This window comes from Brachypodium distachyon, chromosome 2 (genome assembly GCF_000005505.3).
Source record: "Brachypodium distachyon strain Bd21 chromosome 2, Brachypodium_distachyon_v3.0, whole genome shotgun sequence".
In the NCBI taxonomy this organism is placed as follows: domain Eukaryota; kingdom Viridiplantae; phylum Streptophyta; class Magnoliopsida; order Poales; family Poaceae; genus Brachypodium; species Brachypodium distachyon.
In genome coordinates, this window is record NC_016132.3 from 27,317,449 (window position 1) to 27,331,568 (window position 14,120).

Here is a 14,120-nt window from a genome sequence, read left to right on the forward strand (position 1 = left end):
TTACTTTATTGGGCCTAAGGCCATGTAATAGGGTCCAGCCAATTTTTAGATGTTTTCGTTGTGTTTTAGGAGGATTCCTAGGCCGTTTCGGAGTCCCTCAAGAGCCTGGCCGAAAACCACCTAGTTCCCCTCCTATTTATACCCCATGAGCCCCCCCTATGGAGCCTTGGGTTTTGATTAGATAAAGTTTAGCCTTTGCTACTTTCGTGTAATCGCGTGTGTTGGTTAGACCACCTGTTTTACCGTCATCAAGACTCCAACTATATTGAATATTCAGATTCGTGAACCTTCATATCTCCTATTCACAGTTTCAGATTGCTTTTCATCTTGTTCTTGCTTGTTCTTCGATTGCTTGCAGGAACAAAGACCTTTGTGGTCAGGTTGATCGTGCCCCCGCGGGATCAATAACCTTCTGGAGTTGGTGTATCGATCGCTAAGGCGCTGCCTCCTAGGTTGTAGTCGGATCGTCAACGTCACCTCCTACCAAATCGATAATTAGGTATCTCATCGAAAGATCGGGACACCCTCGAGGCTATCACGTGGTATCAGAGCTTAAGGTTGCTCGGTGAGATCTTTCAATTTATCCCTAAATTAGATCTGTTTTTTACCTATCATCAAGAAAAAGCCAAAAAAAAATTAGATTAGTTACCTTGTCCTAGAACCAATCTGAGCCTTCCAATTTTCACATTAGTTTTGCATTGTTGAATCTTTGCTGCATTAATCGTGTCGAGTTGCTGGATTAGATTGGATCATTTTTCAGATTTTTTCTACTAGATCGAACTTGGTTTTGTCTTTTGATTTCGTGTGACGCAGGCTTTCCATCAAACTTCTGCCGCCAAACTTCCTGCCACACCACCGCCATAATCTTCCGCCGCCACCATATCTTCTACCGAGTCCCTCTTCGAGTCCTACACCGAGTCCCTCGTCGAGTCCTACACCGAGTCCTTCTTCGAGTCCTACATCGAGTCGGCAAGTTACAGTTTTCAGCCGCGAGTTTGAGTCCGAGTCCAATCAAGAGTGCTTTTGGAAAGTGTTTCATAATAGATCGAATTTTGTTTAGAGATGAAGTTGTTCGGAAAGTTGTGAAAAAAAAGAAAGGAAAGAAAAAAAAGGAAAGAAAGAAAAAAAAACGAAAAAAAAAAGAGGAAGAGTTCGAGTCAGTTTCGGACCTGAGTCCAAGTAGAATTAGAGTTTCGGGTGGGTTTGACCCGTGTTCACTAAAATGGGCGTATCTTTTGCATACGAAGTCAGATTTGGACGTTCCAGGACTTTTCGGAAAGCTCTCGACGAGGCGCATCCTCTAAAATTAACAGCTCCTTGACCCTCAAATTCGGCCTCTAAGGTGGACTTTTCGAGTTCTGAAGTTTCTGCACCCGTTTTTTGGCACCGGGGCAGTGCAGTATATCTCAGTTTTCTCCACCGTCCGACCTCCGTTTTGAGTGATCTTGCAGTTGTTGGAAAGCTTGTTTTGATACGCTTCTAACCCATATTTTCTCATATTTTTCTGAGTTTTCCTTACTACAGCCTTTGCTATTCTCCTACAGACCGACGTGCAGCTTTCCGGTCTTAACTTCTTTTGCGTGAGTTTCTGGGGATAAAAAATATATTAGAAATGAATAAGAAGCCAAACAGAAGGCCACAAAAAGAAAAAAAAAGAGAAAAAAATATTCCCTAGAGATTTACTTGTTTTACCTTTCATTTGATCTTTCCTTTCTACCTTTTTCAGTACGTAGGCTTAGTTAATTTGTGTAATTCGTTCTTATCGACTCCAGCAGCTAGGATTAGCATTTTTGAGCATATTTTCAACTTTGCATTGCTGATTTGATTATTTGCTTTTCCTTGCTACTCACATAAGCCTCCAAGCTCCACAGATTCTACACCTAGGTTGGTTTGCCTCGAGGCATCGATACATTAATCTTCGGAGGGCTTGTTCTCGCCGCTGGCCATCACCTTCCTGTTTGCTGGGTAAGAACGAGTAAGAACTTGATTAAAAGTTGAGTGGAGTGATCTTTGGAACCCCACATCCTAGTAGTGCATAGGGACTTTTCCTTGTGATTTTTTTCTTGTTTTCTCCTAACGATGGCAGGTTCTGACGATGATTTACAAGGCCACTCTCCACGCACAAAGGGCATTATTTCACATTTTGATTGCAAGCTTAGGCTCCGTAACGAGGAGCTGGATGAGGACGTTCGGGTTGCGAATGAGAGACTTGGAACCTTGGAGAGCGCGCACATTGAAACAAATACCAAGCTAACATCTTTACAGAATTCTATTGCTACCATTAGTACTTCTCTGGCAGAAATCACGACGCAATTGGCGGCACTTGCTACAACGACCATCGCGACACCGGGAAAAAACAATACACACAACCAGTGGACCGCTAATAACGGTACCTTCGCAAGCGAGGTTGAGGAGAACGACGACAACTACTCCGCGGATACGGAACACGACGGGGCCGTAAACCATCACAACGACCGTGATCATCGCCGAACTCGTTACAACATTAATAAAATACCAAGCATCCTGGCAGCAAAGACAATTCCAAAAATGTTGCATCACAGATACAGATCCATTTGGGGAAAGATCTTACATTGCCCACCACACGGATCACAATTGACATCAGTAGTTGAGTCGCAACAGCTGTCTCCATCAAGAAAATACAATAACAAGTGAAAATATAGGTAGTAAGTAGCAGAATTGGAGAAAGCTAGCTTTGTTTTTATTGAAAGACATTAGTAGTGCACAAATGAGAGGAAATAATTACTCCCTCCGACCCATATTAATTGTCTCTAATTTGTCCAAATATGGATGTATCCATGTTTAAAAAGCATCTAGATACATGTAATATTTCGACAAGTAATATGGGTCGGAGGGAGTAGTAGTTTTAAATTTTGATGGAGTATTGGTTAGTAACATTTGGCATCAGTTGTGGGGAGGCCTACAGCCCAATGGCTTTCATCGCTTTTACTTATAGGGGTTAATTGCTAATTGTGTTATGAGTGTAGTTGAGCTAGTTAATCGGTAGTTTTTAGTTTTCAATGGTGCATCATGGGGAAGTGGATTATGGGAAAGCCAAGATGAGTCTGTAGTCAAGTTTCCTCTATATAAACTGTACGGAGACACCCATTGTGCATATCCATCACTGGAACTGTTTGGACCACGTAACTTGAGTAGTAGAGAGATGGCCTTGTCTGATCCCATTGGACATGCTATTTCCTCGAGCTGTACAGCCAAGTAAGTTGGTTCGTGGCTTCATCCACACCAATAGGTGCAATAGTGTGGACCCCATGGAGCGTTTCCTGTGAACACGTCTTCATCAGTCTTGCTACTGCATTCGTCCCCGACCTAATGATGCTATTTTTGTCCACTTCTGGTTTGGTGACGACGCCGAAATCTTGCACGGGCACTCATGGATGTGTGACGGTGAATTCATTTCGTTCTTCTCGGTCAGTTTCAATGCCTTCTACTACATGCCGGTGTCTTGTGATGTGTTTGTTCGGGTTTTGTAAGTGCCAAGTTGGGAAGGAAAATGGTGATAAATAATATCTGGTAGCATGTCGGTTGATTGCCATTGAGAATATTAATGATGTGTGATCACTGTAAAGTATAGGGTTGTCGTTCTTACACTACACTGGGACCAAATTACAAGTTTTTAGCAGTTTCTTACAGCTAGATCAAATGAGAATGCTTTTTGGGTGCGCAAATTTAAATGCCTCTAAACTGAAACAGAGTACCGTTTCACACAAGCAAGTTTGGCAAGAATGCAATTCTGAAAAATAAGCTGCACTACTTCACTTAACAAAAAAAGCACACAGGTCAAGCAATAGAGCTAGCAAAAACATGAAAATGGAAGGAAGCAAGTGGCAAGAATGGGACAGAGCTTCTCAAACTTAAGATGACAAAGAGAAAATATTTTTTGGTGATTTTTTTATGAGAACAGCAAAACTAAAAGCAAGATTCAACATGATCACAAGTAAACATCTAAGAATTGGATAGGAGAAAAGTAACTAGAATGGGACAGATTATAAGCACTAGTTAAACTCTGAAATCTAGTGAACAGTAACTGAATTTTATGATTTTTCTCATGCAAAAAGATCATAGCACAGAGCAAAGGATACACTCATTTATAATGCAAAACAAACTGAACTCTAGAAACTAGATTAACTAACTACAAAGGATTGGATGGATCTCAGATTTTTGCAGACAAAAAGAAAACACACAGGAGATAGACTAATTAGTTCTACTATTCTGAAACGTAAATAAAGTGAGATTATTGCAACAAGCAAGAGTTGGGTAGAGATGTAAGCTTCATCACCAAGCACATGAACAAAGGAAGGGAAAAAGCTTGTTGTAGTGGAAGCAGAGGTTGAAGAATGGGGCAGAGTTGTTGTCGCGCCGTAGAGCTTCAGCAAAGATCGGGGGCGAGGTTGCAGATCAGCGGTGCTGCCTCTTCATCCTCCCTTCTCCTCTCGCCTCGCCGTGTTCTTCAGTCTCCAGCCCTCTCCCCCCTGTGATGGCCTTCCTCCTCTCCAAAGTCCCCTCTTGGTGTTACAGCCGTGTGTGTTTTGGGGCAGGTGAGATTTTGGCACTCCAGTCTTCAAACTTCTGTATTTTCTTCTCAAGTTGATCCCTGGCTGATCTGACTTTCTTTTGTATTGCTCCCTGTCTTCTCTGTAATTGTCGCCAGCAGGTCCAAGAGCAGCTATAGAGCTTGGCAATGAACCACACGTAAGCCTTGGAGAAGAAATATGGTGCCTAATCGCACCCATCCTGCAAATGTGAGCCCCAGGCTGTAAAGTAGCTCATACAATGTATTTGCAAGTACTTGTACTCTCTAATTGAGAAATTTGATCAATAAAACTAGATTTTTATGCCAAATAAACTTCAAAGTATGCTCTCAAATGCTATAAACATGATGGTCATCAATGTGGTTGGTACATTGATGAAGAGTTACATAGGTATGCTTCTAACAGTAAATAAATTCACACATTGCCTTCTATTGTACATAAGAGCGTCACATAATTCAAACAATAAGCTGCAGTGATGCTGCCAACCTTTACATCAAGCCTGATATTCCTGAGAAGAGAGAATATTGCGCTCGGTACAAAAATAATTCTCCCCTTGCATTTGCACAACACACCAGATGTCCATTAATTACATATTTCATACATGCTACCTTCATGTACAGTTTTGGTCTACAAATGTCTGCTATTAGACTGATAACAGAAAATGATGATCACTATAACATATCATTTAAGGCGTAACTTGAGACTGTTAGCATTGACTACCTGGTTTCCACAGATCCTAATGAATTTCTTGTGAGCTAATTCAGCACAAAGGCAAAATATTCGATGAAAACCACCTCTACGGTGCAAACTGTGAAAACTCCATCGAAAATGGTTCAAAAAATTCTCGAAAATTACATATGTTATAATAGTGATGTTTTATAGATGTGCAAAATTTCAAGTCCAAACTCAATGGCATTTGGTCGCAGCGAAAAAAACAAATTCTGCATGAATAGTGATCTTTCAATGTTTGACACTATTAATCGTAAATTTCTCTTTTTTTTTAATTCCTTCCAAATGATTTTGACTTTGAACTTGAAATTTTGCAGGTTTGTAGAAACATCACACTCCGAACATATGGTATTTTTGTAGAACTTTTTTGAAACTTTTAAACTTGGTTTTTATGAAGTTTGCACCGAATGAAGGTTTTCACCAGATACGTCGCCCAACATTAGTTCATAACATCTACTGCATACCCGTTAACTTCTTTACTTATTTCTAATAGGGGAAGAGTATGGTAAGCACTGCCACAATTGTGAAATTGGCATCAGAACAATGGTGGTTCCTTTCATGCCAGATGTGTCGCAGAAAGGCATATCAATCTCGAACTGGATTTGTATGCAGCAATAAAAAATGCAGCTGCACCTCAGCTACTCCTAGGTAAGCAATCATATTTATACATAAATAAAAAAGTTATTATTAACTAAACCATGTATTCTTTGAATTCGAAGTGCGTATTATTGGTGCTGATACAACAGGAGAGGTTGAGTTTGTATTCTTTGCTGCAATTGCTGGGCAAGTTATTGGAAAGGGGATTGAAGTTGTAACGCACAGCATCATCTCGCCCATTTGTTGTACCCGCTGAGATATTGGCCCTTGTGTCCTAAAATTTACTCTTGATTTCACTGTGAATGAAAAAGCCTTCACTATGGGCAAATCACCTTCCAAGTAAACGCTGTAACGGCAATTCACAGGAAGACTAATATATTTGAATTCGACAAACTTAGTTCTGGATCAAGCAACACATCAGTTCAGTCAACTGGAACAGACACCCATGTGAGTACTGCTTAATCGTTCACATAGTATTAAGTTACTAAATATATTTCCTGACTATTCATGACTACCAGGCTATATACAACATGAGTTCTGACCCCCCCCCTTCTGTTGACACTAATCTAGTTACATGCAACTCACCATTTTGACTCTATTTGGTTACCCTGATTGAGTAACCTATAAACCACTCCCCTATGATAGGTCCACTACCAACGAGGACAGTGCCAACACAAATGCTTCAAATAGCTCAACCAAAAATCCGGCAAAAATGTCAATTTAGAATCCATATTTATTTTCATAACTATCAATTGCTTGTTTGTTAAGCGCACATATGAACTACAAGACTGTAGCTGAAAGAATTAAATCCTCTTTGGCAAAGAAGAAACTACACCTAGACTCATTACCTTCAGCTTGCTAATAAGGAGATGATGATGTTCTCGATGCCTCCATATTTTGCATTAGTTCATTTCGAATGGTTTAGTTCTCGTTAGTAAGTATGTTGTATACGTACGACCACTATCATCCCATCAGATTGTATATTTCATGTTCCCCAGTTCATGCCTTATCTTTTGAGTAGACTTTTTCTGTCACTATCAGGAAATATCAACATTTTTTCGTGCTAATTGTTCAGTGTGTCTTCCTGTATATTGTTCTCCATATTTTTCTCTTTGCATATATATATCGATAAGCTCCAGAAATGCTTTACATTGCAACATTGCTTCACAAATTACATTGAAACGACCATAATATATTTAGAACCATTTGCTGAGAATAGAAGAGCCGCCAATATCTTGCTTTCAGTAACAATTCCTTTACCCAGCAGGTCAAATTTCCTTGTATAGGTGGATTAATACCACAAGTAGTGCTCAGTTTATTTTTGAGCAGCTATTTTGATACACCTGTTTGGTCGATGACTTATGCTGGTCGTTGGAAATAGATTGTGGCACGTCTCAAGCATCTGTTGCAGTCAGTCACTCATACTTAATGTTGTTAATTGGTCACATATTTACTACTTAAGCTCATATCATATTCCAAATATTTTTCAGCCGCATGTGAAATTGAATTGTTTGTATACGGCTTCAGAATCCGTATTGCAATAATATAAAACTTTCTTGTTTACAAACTCTACAATTTTATTTGTTCTTATACAAATCTGGTGGTGAAATCTATTTAACCTTGAAGTAATAACAGATCTCACTGACCCAAAACTCCAGCATGAGTACACCAGTTTATCTAACCAGGGCAGCATAAATCGCATTGTTCAAATAATGTGACTGTCTTCCAATAGAAAAAATACCAATTGAATGTCGAGGCAAAAAATAGTACATAGTCTAACATGTTACATGATCGAATCGAACATGCCCACTTAACGCCGTGGCTCATCCGCCACCAGTCCCGCTGCCATCCGCCACCCACCGCCCTCCAAGCAAGGTAATAATTTGATCATTGTGTTTGCTGTAAAAAGAGTGCGTGCCCATGTGTATGCTGTATAAAAATGCAGATGACTAAACAAAAAATGTGGTTACTGAGGAATTGAACAATTATAGGCAAATTCGGTTATTTCATACTTCCGTATCTTCCCTAGAGTTATAGGTTGTTGACATGTTGTGATTCACTATACATTTAATTTTTAGTCACATTGAACTGTATGCTTATACTAGGTGTTATATTATGAATCATGTCATGGATATCTATGTACACAAGTTTCTGACCTGACGCCATAAACTTGATTCTGCAAACTCAAGTTTCTGAACTTGCGGTATTCAGTCGGGAGAATTTCCATGTAGTGCTTTGGTGGGTATTCATGGTGTTTCCTTTGATGATCTATATATGCTAGATTGCTAGGTGAGGGGGAAAGGGTCCTCAAAGAAGTTTGCATTTATTAGAGCTTAGTTCATGCCAGGCTGATCTATGTTAGGACCATTTGCTATCTATCAGGTATATATACAGTAGAATAGCTATGTTTCCATCCAAGGAATTCACAGGATATATGTGGGATGTTTGTGGTCCTTACATTTACATTTATAGCCTCTGTTTAATAGGGCAGACATGTTAGATATTCTTGGAGTTCTTCAGATCAGGTCGATCCCTAATTGCATCTTTCCCATCTGGTTGTCCTTGGGATGCTAGGCAATGTATCAGGTGAAAATGGGAATTTGGTGCAAATCCGAAAATTTCTGTTCAGGACCGTTGGATCTAGAATGGACAAGCAGGATGCAAGGTGGGATATCTTCCCGCCACAGCCGCCAAATCACACGGCACGGGCGCACGGCCTCCACCGACTGAAGCACACGACCACGGATCTGCAACTCACTGGCAATTTGCAGCCTCCCGCCGACGAGCTCGACGATGAATCCGTGACACCTTCCGGCAAGGCATCCCTTGCGATTATCTGGAGGAAGACGCCTTCTCACGAAGAACAACATGTTCTGCCCGTCGACCCTCTCCCCCACCTTCCTGTCTTGTCTCGTGCGATCTGCCATGAAGCCCTTGTGATCAGAGCCTCTACACGATGAACGGCTCCATCTCGAAATCTCCTAAGGCCCCACCGCCGCCGGCACCGTGCAGGCTATGTTCGGAGGCGGCTCTTTCCGGCTCGAATATCTGGGCCAGTAGTTGGAGAAGGAAGGAAAATGGATGATATGGTTTGATGTGTGCCAACTGCCAAGTGCATATTTTGAATGTACTTCTGCAGGTCGAGTTCATCTTGATGGGTGGGACTTTCATGTCATTACCGGCTGAGTATCGTGATTAATTCATCAGAAATCTTCATGATGCTTTTTTTTAGGGGAAGCCATTCGGCGAGTTTTATTGGCAAAATAAAACTAGGGGGATCATCGTCCCAAAAACAAGATAACTTCAAACGAAAACTATTCCTAGCTAACTCATGTGCCACCACATTAGCTTCCCGCGGACAATGCTCAAAACAAGCCTTCATGAATCCTGATGCCAAAATGCGACGGTCGTATAAGATGGCTTTATTAGGGCATACTTCTGCTAATGCTGAGGAGGCTGTTTGTTATTCGGAACATAGTGCTGTCAAATGCGTAAGGGTCATTTGACATCTATTCATGTTTCTCAGTTAAAAATTAAAAATTCCCTGTGATTTCTACAATGAAACATCTACGTAGAATTATTGTATCATTTTATTATGTGATGTTTGGTGATCATGAAAGAAGAAGAAAAAGAAAGAAGAAGTAATTTAATACAAGTACGGGTAGGCATATAACCTAGGGAAAAAATAACCCAGACCGCAACAACCAGGAGCAAACCCGAATAGACGGAAATCAATATATTCAGTCATGAATAAAAAAACCGAATTTAGTTTTTTTAGCCGAAAAACCGAATTTAGTTTGAAAAATTCGATTTGACCCTTCGGCACCAGAAATAACAAAACGAAATGTAAAAAGAAAAGCCTACTGGTCCTACCGGCCCATTAGCCCCTCTCTATAGGCCTGGGCAGAAAAATCGCAAACTGAAAACCGAAACCGAAACCGAAACAGAATAAACCGAAACCTTGGTTTTTCTCGGTTTGGCTGTCTTTTTCGGTTTCTAGTGTAGCTAACCGAATTTATTTGGTTCGGTTCGGTTTTCTATCGGTTAACCGAGTTAACCGATCGATCCATGGGCCAGTACCTAACAGCAGTGGGCTACTAGGCTGCACCCCCGGCCTGGCACCTAGCACCCAGCGTGGCCCATGGGCCAATTAACTAAGGAAAACCTAATTTACTAATCGATCAGGCAGCCAACGCCTCCTGCTCTGTCGATCTCTCTCCCTCTCTTACGTTCCATAGTCCCCGTACCACACCGCGGCCAAGCGCTCCGCAGTCTCCGCCCCATGCCTCCACCTCGACAACACTGCCAAAAATCACAGGTTTATCATAAAAACATTATGTAAAAACTTTACCTAGTGACCGCACTAGGAAAAGAACCATAGGTATAGTATGGTAGGAAAATAAGGCTTTACCTAAGGGCATTTGTACAACTCTAAGAGAATATTTCTTTCCCTAATGGCTGGAACTCTAGGTAAAGAGATCACATGACAGCTATGTGCCAACGTGGAAAGTTATGATCTCTAGGATCAATTTACCTCTAGGGAAAGGTGTGTGACCAATATTTGAATCAGATTTGCCACATCATCATCTTCCCCTAGAGGACTTTACCTAGTTAGATCAAAACTACACTCTAGGGAACCATATGGAATTCATCTTGACCATATGTAAATTCATATTGACAATATTTGAATTTGAAATGACCATAATTCAAATATATTCGAATGGGGCAGAAATTAATAACCAACAGAAACTTCACAGGAGACATTATATTCACTCATTCTCAGTCTTCGTTCAAATAACATGTCTGATCAGATTACAGCCGTGACAGATCAGTACATGAGATCAGTACATGCATGCTAGAGTTAGCTATGGCCAAAAAATATGACACAATATGTCTGCTATTGTCCCATATCAACTATTGTCACATATCAGTAGGTAGCTAGATTTTGCTACTCCAAAAAACTTCATAACCAAGACCTATTCAGTTGCTATGGCTACTCATGAGTAGTGGTGAGAACGTAATTGCGCCTGTTGCAATCTCATTGAAGAAACCTCCAAACGCATCTTGATCTGCAGCATGCGCAGGCTCGTTGGCAGAAAAAATTGAGCTGGCATTGTGCTCCTGAAAATAAGACGACGATCATGTGGTAACATCAATATATACAACGGTAGTAATTAACAACACCTCATTAGATATCTAGTCAGTATGTACCTTTAACTTAAAAGCAACTCTACATGTACTCACTCTGTTCATATGTTCGGATGCATTGGAGTAATTATGTGGTAGCATCAATATATTCAAGCATGCTCGTACTGAACTACCCTATACAATGCAGGCTGAAGCTAGATTCAATTCTTTGGCTTACAATCAAACTATCTTTTACATCAAAAGCTCATAACTGTTGTCAGTCAGATAAAACGCTCAAAACTGTTGTGTGTCAGATAAAACTTGATGAGACTTGGTTGTGAAACCTGATTATGTACATCAAAAGTGAACTATATTTACAGGTTAAGGAAGTTTTGTGCATTTAGCAGAGAGCATGTCATGAGTAAGGAAAAGTCCATACTGAACAAGCTCCAGTGAGAACCTGATTAATTATTTGCATCTGAGCTGAACCACACTCTTAATTATGATGCTCACATGCTTCTACTCTGATCATGTCATCTACTTTCTGAAATCTTATTATTTATATCAAACCCGAATCACTCTGTATATTGTGTTTATCACATGCTATGCTGACCAGATGTGAGACTTCGGGACCGAATTTATGCAATTTAGCCCCAAATGCTAACTCGCACATAAATTAAGCCCCAACGCCTCCCTACGATGAACACTTCACAACATACACGCAATGTGTTCACCGCAGGTTGGAACAAAAATGATATCATTACATCACTCTAAGACGCAAGATTAAGTCAAGCTCATACAAGGAGCGAAATACTAAGTTATTACAACTCACGGACACATGTCCACAATCATCATTACACCAGCGGAAGCAAATTAGGCCCGAGTACGGACAAGTTTGCAATTATTGCCTAAGAGGCTGAAACTGAAAGGAGAGCCCGCCACAAGTTCACAGAACCCTGCTCTGGAATCTTCCGGCTAAATGTCGAAGCTGTCGTCGTCGAACTCCACGAAGTAACCACTCACCTGCTCCTCTGGGAACTCTGGAGAAAACAACGTTGCAAAGCAACTGAGTACAAAGTACTCGCAAGACTTACAGGAGATCTAAACTAGATATGCAACAAGTCTCAAAAGATGGATAATATGTTGGGTTATGCAGCAGCAATATATCTGAAGAGACTCACTAATGACATCGTCTAAGTAGAGGATGAGAAGCGTCTACTAAGTGAGGTGATCTTCTAACAACTAACACCAAACAAACACAACCTCTTATCACCCCCTCAACCCCTTGTGAGGAAATGATCCAAAGGCACTCACACTTAAGCAATTTTAAGCATATCCATGATTAAGGCTGATTACTACTCAAGTTTAGGAGATTAAGTTGATTAAAATGATTAAGTTCTCTATGATCAAGTAATGACCAACCAAGTCGTCCATAACCGCGGACACGGCTTTCCGAAAGATTTATCCCTGCAGGGTGTGCCAATTTACCCGTACACGTTCATCCAACCCTTGTTGCCACTCGAGTAGGAACACACAAAGACGTGTGTCGGCAGGATTGGGCGACACGACGTTTCCAAGCCCCACAACTAATCCAGGGGACCACCCAACTGAGTCTAATCCGAGACGAGAGCCCGGCCGAAGCGTCGTACGGACTCAAGAGTTGCATGGACAGCTGGTAGCGGTTCAGAGCCTGCAGGATAACCACTCTAGACTAGTGCCGCAATCCTATATGTATGCAAAGTACCAACAAATCTCTAACACAACACCAGTGTATATGCGATATGCCAAATGAAACACCCGAACTATGTGTCCCCTGAAAGAGCTATGAAACGAGTACTAAGCTAAGGGGGAAGCCATATCTTCTCCCACGAGCGGTTAGCGCGAAGTTTCTTGGGTCGGCGAAAACGAGAACTCAGTTCTTAGGTCGGCGCCAATGGAACAAAACACCAATGCGTTAGCACGGCCTCCCATCGTTGCCTTGTGCAGGTAATATAACATGTCACAGTTTAATAATTGCAATTAAATACAGAAAATAGCATGTGGATGTAGCAATTGTATAACCTCAAGTAAGGACACTAGACTAGCAAGCTAAGCAAAACTTCTAATGACCAACTAGGGCAATAACAAACATGTGACATGGTAATGGGATAAGGAACAAGACAACAGGCATTTGAGTAGAGCCGACTAAAGCTATGCAACCCTAGAGGCATCGTGACAAGAACCGAGAACGTCACTTAATGCAAAAATGAGAGAGAGGCATTGGGTATAAACAACATGTTCAAGGAATGGCTGCTTGCCTGGATTCTCGGTCGCTGGGCACCGAGAGAGGGGATCCGAAGAAGTGTGGGAACCCAGATCGTCGACGGAGTAAGTCGGAGTCGCTATCGTAAAGAACCAAATCACCGATACACAAATAAGGTAACAATCAATAGGTGCAATGCACAATACAACATGAAATGGCATGTGACATCATGATGCAACAATTTAACCAAGAGTTTTAGGCATTTAGTGAAATAGATGATCCATTAGCTAGTAAGATGGATGATAACAGTGGTTACACTTTGCCCAAATATAATAAACAGTAACATGGTCATAAAGTAAAAGTTCCAAGGATTAATTCACATTTTTACAGAAGGTTCAAATTCATTACCAATTTTAAACTAGGAGCTACACAAGTTCTTATGTTTGAATTTCAAATATGGGACTGATTTGAAATTTCAAACCTCAAAGTGTAAATCTAATTGCACACATAAATTACTTGCATTTTTCTGATTCCAAAACATATATGGTTTGCCCAATTTGGATTTAGCATGCATTTACTAGGATTTAAACAAGATAAAACAATTTTCTGCAATTAAACAAAAACCAAAAGGAAAAACCCACGCGGATCCGGCGCATGGACTCGGTCCACCGGGTGCAGCGATGCACCAGGCAACTGACAGGTGGGTCCATGGGGCCCACGTGTCAGTGACCGGCGAAACTCCAAAAATTGGGGTTTTTATTCCGCACCAACGAGGGATCGAACCCGCGACGCGCAGATCTGGGCGAACGGACAGAGCAACCGGCTAGTCGGGCTGTGAATCAGATCTTAACATAGAA